Source organism: Salvia miltiorrhiza, chromosome 8 (assembly GCF_028751815.1).
Source record: "Salvia miltiorrhiza cultivar Shanhuang (shh) chromosome 8, IMPLAD_Smil_shh, whole genome shotgun sequence".
Lineage (NCBI taxonomy): Eukaryota > Viridiplantae > Streptophyta > Magnoliopsida > Lamiales > Lamiaceae > Salvia > Salvia miltiorrhiza.
The window spans coordinates 33,256,455-33,263,077 of record NC_080394.1 but is presented as its reverse complement, the minus strand read 5'-3'; the positions used below and the strand labels follow the sequence as shown (position 1 = coordinate 33,263,077).

At 37.4% G+C, this 6,623-nt stretch overlaps 1 long non-coding RNA gene across 1 annotated transcript; it reads right to left on the bottom strand.

Annotated features, from left to right (window-relative positions):
• Window positions 1–4,181: 4,181 nt before the first annotated feature.
• Window positions 4,182–6,245, bottom strand: LOC130997809 (uncharacterized). Its single transcript, XR_009093216.1, has 2 exons — window positions 5,702–6,245; window positions 4,182–5,429 (listed from the first exon to the last, which is right to left on the bottom strand). It is a non-coding gene; the product is annotated as an uncharacterized LOC130997809 (long non-coding RNA).
• Window positions 6,246–6,623: the final 378 nt, after the last annotated feature.

Here is a 6,623-nt window from a genome sequence, read left to right as displayed (position 1 = left end):
AATAATGATCTCATATTTTATGTGAGTGTCAAAATAATTAAAGTGGAGCAAAGGTCTCACCTATTTTTACTAAAAATAAAAATGGATACCAAAATGTGAAACGACCAAAAAAAATATAGATACTAAAAATTGAAATGGATGAAGTATTTATTATATAATACTAGTATGTATTTAAATATTGTTTAATTTATTTTTGTACCCCTAACCGAGCTGTGAGCAGGCTCTTTCTTATATGATTATATTTTATTTGGGCTTTGAGCCCAAGTTAAAGTTAAAAACGGTGGTTACAATAGAAGTAGAAGAAATTACACAAACTAGAAAAGGTTGAAAATTGAAATACACGGAGACACAAGAAATTGTAGGACACTCCCTCATCGGATCATATCTTTATCTTTATATATATAAAAAGCAAAGTAAATGTAATTTCATTCAATTTGAAGGACATAATTGGAATTGAAGTGAAAATTTATAAATTAAACTTGCCTAAAAAACGGATAGCCAATTTAATGAATCAGATAACCGGGCCCACATCTTCTAACCCACGAAATCATGCCCAATTAATTGGTTTCCCTTTTAAAATTCACATGATATTTAAATATTACAAAATATTAGAGAAACCACGTTCACACTATTTATTTAAATAATGTAAAATATTAGAGAAACCCTACACGTTTACACTATTTTTTCTGTATAAATAACTTCCCACCTCCTTAAACAAACATAAAGAAAATTAAATTAAATAAAATTTAAATTGGCTACACAACATGATTTGGAGATACCCACTAATCCACTCACACCATTACAATAAAACAGTTAGAATAAACAATATATATCATCGGATATAACACTATCAAAGCATCATTCGTCTAATACTTTTGTAAGTGCCCGAAAGTTTCCCTCTTCATCGATGGCTCCTGTGTTTGGCTTGATCAAAGACCTGGAAGTAGGAAAGAGTAAATTTGCATTGCAGTTGCGATTGGTTCGAAGCTACGAAGTTCCTCAATTTCACAATATCAACGAAATTGGCACACTTGAATGTGTTTTTCATGATAAAGAGGTATGAAAACTTTTTTAATTTCCATGTTTGTATGCGTAGATTATATTATTAGCCTATATTAACTAATCTTCAATTGCAGGGAAATCGAATCCATGCAACCATTCAAAACTTGCAAATTGAGAATTTCAAGAATCTCCTCCACGAAGGGAATGTTTATGCAGTCATGAAATATATTGTCGGAAACAACAACATGAGGACGAAAACAACAACAAATCGCTTGAAGATTCTGATTTACAAGGACACGAGAATTGCAGAACTTGTAGATGATGGATTCCCTACTCATGTGTTGAACTTGAAAAGTTTTGAGGAGATGAATCAATGAAAACAACACCTGATTTCCAAGATGCTCCGCTATTTGGTAAGCGCAACTTATGATTTAAATTATTTAAATACTACAAATATATTGATAGTAGTGCTATTTTTTTTAAATGTAATGGGAATCATCATATCATGCTACAAGCCAGTGGAGAAAGTGATTAATGGGAAGCCGACGAAATTGATGGATATCATGATTGAAGATCTGGAGTACATAAATTATTATTATTTTTAATTGCATTATATTTCTTATCATTATTAACATCAATTTTTTTATTTAGGCAAAGGGTATTAACATGCACACTATAGGAAAAATATGTTGAAGTGGTGAATGATTTTATTCGCAATGAACCAAAGGAACCAGTAGGAATTGCAATTCAATTCTGCAAAGCAAATATTTTCAGAGGTAAAGGATTATTTTTATTTTTTATTTAATTAATTATTATATACTAATTACTAATTCTAACACAATTAAATTTTCAACAGGTGAAGTTAGAATTGCAAATTCCTACCATGCAACAAAAATTGGATTTGCTGACACAATTGCAGAAATCACAGAAATGCAGGAGAAGTAATTTATTTTTCTACTTAAAATTTAGATATATTTATATAACAAAACACTAATATTTTTTTTATAGGTATCTGCAGATCAACAAGGACCATATCACTGCATTCAAACTTATCTCTGTACCAACCTGTCACGACCGGCCTTAATTAGGGATAATTAAGCCGGGAAACCATGACTGGGGAAGGGAAATTACGAAGCGGTTTAGAAAGGGGCGCATAAAAGAATACTCAAAGAGTTTGAATACGCGTGAAATATTCCTTAAAAAGGAAAAAGGCATAGTTCGCATAAAAAGGGTACAAAAAAAAACTTGTATACGCGTTATATTCCTTAAAAGGAAAAAGGCATCGTTAGGGCTTGGCTAAAACATTATCAGAGTTTGCAACGGAAGGTGCAACTGAAATAATCAGTGTTTACAGCGGAAAGCATAACTGAGATACATGTATGAAGACATGTATCCTTTCTGAGCCTACTTTAAGTTCGACAAAAGCTCTACTCAGCAACAACACTTCATCGCCCATCACAGCTCAACCTGCACAAACATAAACATCGAAGGGCTAAGTACAAGAGTACTTAGTGGGCAGTTGCCAAGCATATAACATAACATCATTAACAATGTCACAATATCGCATAAGAGGCATGAGTTTCTTTCATATCCTTTGCTCATTAAACATTTCCAAATTCATAAATAGCATAAGGGCATTCTTCATCATCAATCTTCATTAACAAACATCGTGTCGTGGAGAAGGCCTTCCCCAACGAATACGGGCATCGCGCCGTGAGAGGGAGCCTCCCTCAGCGGTCACGGCATCGTACTATTGAGGGAGGCCTCCCCCAATAGACGCTGTAACACTGGCATACTGGCATACTGGCATCGCGCCGCGAGAGAGGCCTCTCTCAGCGGACACGGGCATCGCGCCGTGAGGAAGGCCCTCCTCAGCGGACACGGCATCGTACTGTTGAGGGAGGCCTCCCCCAACAGACGCAAGCATCAAACATAAGCATAAACTTATCAGCGTAAGGCATTCAAGCGTAAATAAGCGTAATCAAACGTAAATTACATAGGGCGTAAATAGTATAAACAACATAGCGTAAATCATTTAACGTGCAGCATAATAAAGCTTAACTCATATAAGCGTAATAAAGCATACCACACTTGAAGATCCAATTTGCATTTTAAAGCATAACACATGCATAGCATTTTATTTACGCGTAAGAAATTGCCCACCTGATAGCAAAATTTTGCTAAGGTATTGTGACTCCTTGAATAGTTATTACTCTCGCGCTTGACCTTAATCACGAGAATATAAAATAAGACATTGATTCGAGGAAAATTCTCAATTAATAAGAAAGCGTAATTTAACTATGCATGAATCTTGTATGCATGAACTAACATTTTCGAACGATATTCGGGGCATCCTACTATTTATCCTCGTTAATAGATTTAACTAACTTCCGTCCAACGCGGTCGAATAGAGCTGTGATTCTTCCTTTCCCATCGGAATATTCTAATTGTAAAATAGATCTCGCATTTGTACTCGATCGAAAATAAAGAACTAACTCGGCTTTAATCGAGGTGTGATAACGTAAAAATTATCGGGCTTTTCAAAATTTAATAAATAATTGAAAACATTTCTCTTGAGTTAAGAACACCAACAATATTCTTACTCGTCTTTCTTTAATAATTGGATTTATAATTAAAACCAATTAAATACTTTTATTGCAAGTAAAAATGAAATTTCATGTCATGCTTAGCATATAATAAATAATTTACTTAAAATATGCACATAATAATAATACAATATTATTATGTAAATCATCTTTTGAGAAAAAAATTAATTAAACTAAATAAATAGTCTAATTAAATAAATTAATAAGTATTCATTTTTCTTTGAACTGCAGCCCAGTTAAATAATAAGGTAGCCTATTTCTTAAAAAAAAAACATAAGCCCAATGTTTCAATTTAAATCAGGGCCCAAAGACTTTAATAAAATCGGCCCAAAGACTTTAATAAAATCGGCCCATAGCCAAAGCCCAATACCATTTAAACACAAGCCCAATCTTTTAAAAGATAAAGGCACAATTAAAATAAATGAATAGGCCCAAATTCCATTTAAATTAATTCAAGCCCAATAAAAATAATGAGAAGAGCCAATTAAATTAAAGACTGGCCCATTTCGAATTTATTTGTGAAAACCCAAGCAATTAAAATAAAATCAAGCCCAGCTTAAAATAATTCGGCTCACAATAAAATATCTCTAGCTCATTCTTTATAAAGTCGGCCCAACTGAAAATGAATAGGGAGGAGCCTATGAATTCAGTTCACTTAAAAGAAATAAATTCAGCTCATTCTTTAATAAACTCAGCCTAAATATCGGCCCATCAAGAAAATAAGAAGCAGCCCAATTAAATTAATAAAAGAGGCCCAAAGTAAATAAATGCAATGGCCCAAACCAAATAAAATGACAAGCCCAAAAATTTAAAAGGAAAGAGCCCAAATCAAGCCCATCTCTTTTTCTTCTCTTCTCAAATTCTCGGTCCTTCATTTTTCTCTCTTCTCAAACTCGCCGCTGCCCTCTTTTTCTTCTCTTCTCAAATTCTCTTTCCCTCTCCGGCGAAGCCGCGCCGGCCGAGCTTCTGCTGCTGTCTCTCTCTAATCCCAACTCAAGGAGCCGCTCATCACTCTTCCTCAAAGCTTACGCTCGGCATCCTCAAAACTCTGATCGGCTTCACCTTCTCCGGCTAAATCTGGCAGGCTGCGCCTCCTCCGGGCGTTCAGCTGTCATCTGCTTCGGTTGGCTTCGACCGGCGACGAGTCTAACCCCGGCGCCGTTCTCTCTCCTCCCCGCAGAGCCCCAAAATCGAGCCCTAAAATCTGGAACACCGCTGCTACTCCTTCGTTCGGAATCCGGCGAGCATCGTCGGCTGGGAGCGGCGCCGTCCAACTCCGGTTCTCAAATCCCCCTCCGACGTCGAGCCCTAACTCTTCCCTGAGGTTTCAAACTCCGACCTTCATCTCAAATCCGACCGCGGAACCCAGATCGAGCTCTAACTTTCAATTACCAGGTCACCGCTGCTCCGCGTCCCCGTCTGAAATCGCCGCCGACTGCTGCTGCTTCGCCTGGAGTCGTCGCCGACTGGAGTTGCTGCTGCTCGTCCGGTGGTCAGCGGACGTCGTCTGGGAGCGCCGCCGCCGGTCTTCCACGGTTACCGCGTCGCCGTCCCCTTCACCTCTCGATCCGACCTCAGCCGAGGCGGGTGCCGCCGCCGCTGCTGTCCAGAATCGGCGAGGGTACTTCGCCGCTGCTTCTCCGGCGTTCGGCTCTTCCTTCTCTGTCCGTTGAGCTCCGTCAGGCAGCAGGAGATGCCGCTGAAATCTGTCATCTGCTCAAGAACCAGCTCAAGCCTCTCTCTCTCTCTTGGTTCAGGCGATGTCGCCTCTGCTCAGCTGACGACCTCCATCTCCTCTTCATCGGTCAGCGTTGACGTCATCTGGTATCCCTCCCCGATTTAATGAAATCAAGTACAACAAATACTACTCCTATCTTTCCCCAAAATACTAGGTTCGGTTTCACTAGATCGTGAAGGAAATTCTCATTCTATAGTCTATGTTTTTCATAAAAATGAGTTCATATAATCTGTTGGTTTGTTAGTGAGTTCTATGTCGATAATATGGTCATGCTTCTCCTCTCATACTATGCATTTCTAAAACTGGGCATATGCTGCATATAGCCGGAACTTGAATAAACTGAAATAATGAATACCTTGCGAATGTTTTGGGCTTGGTTGGCTGCTGTGATGTTGAGTTAAAAGAACTGGAATGACTGAACTGAAAGATCAAACTTGTTTCTTTCAATAACTGTAAGTTGTAATTGGAAGGAGATGATGAATCAATACTAATTTTTTTACCTTAATGTTTCTGGCAGAGAGTGAATGAGTGATTTCTCTCACTTTTCGGTTGTAGTGCATTGAATGAATTGAAACTTGAAAACATTGGCAGGTTGAAATGGAGGCTCCCCTGCTCTTTGGGAGATTCTTGGTGAAAAGTGATAGTGAGTCTTGCGTTGCTTGGCTGAAGTTGAGACTAAGATAAGGAAGAGTTGTTGCTGCACTAGTATGGTGGGGGAGTTGGTGGTTGTGGAGTTGGTGGGGAGAAAAGGATGGTGGGAAGTGTGGTGGAGTGGATGGTGGAAGAGTAGGTGTAGTGGTGGGAAAAAATGTAGTGGAGGATTAATGATGTATATTCTATGTCTCGGTGATTCTGTAATTGTAATAAAATACTGGCTTCTGTTCATTATTCGTGTATAAATTAAATACGTAGATTTAATTCACTTCATAAGCCATTTAATATCTAGATTAAATCCGTAGATTTAATCTGCGTTGCAGTCGAAATAATTGACTTCTAGTAGCATTAATAAAATATAACTGCTTCTGTTTCTCGATTAATAAATAACATGACTTTGCTAAGTCAGTTATAACTTGGAAATAATAATTATTGAATAGCTCAATAATCCTCGTCGCGTTTTTTTCTCATACGTAAAAAAAATATAAAGCTAAAATAATAACTCTGTTTCTGAAAAAAAATCAGGACCATAAACTGGATTTATTTAAAAAAATTTGCATTTACTAGTTTTAATCATAAATAAAAGAGCGGGCTACTACATACTACCCCTCTTAACAAAAATT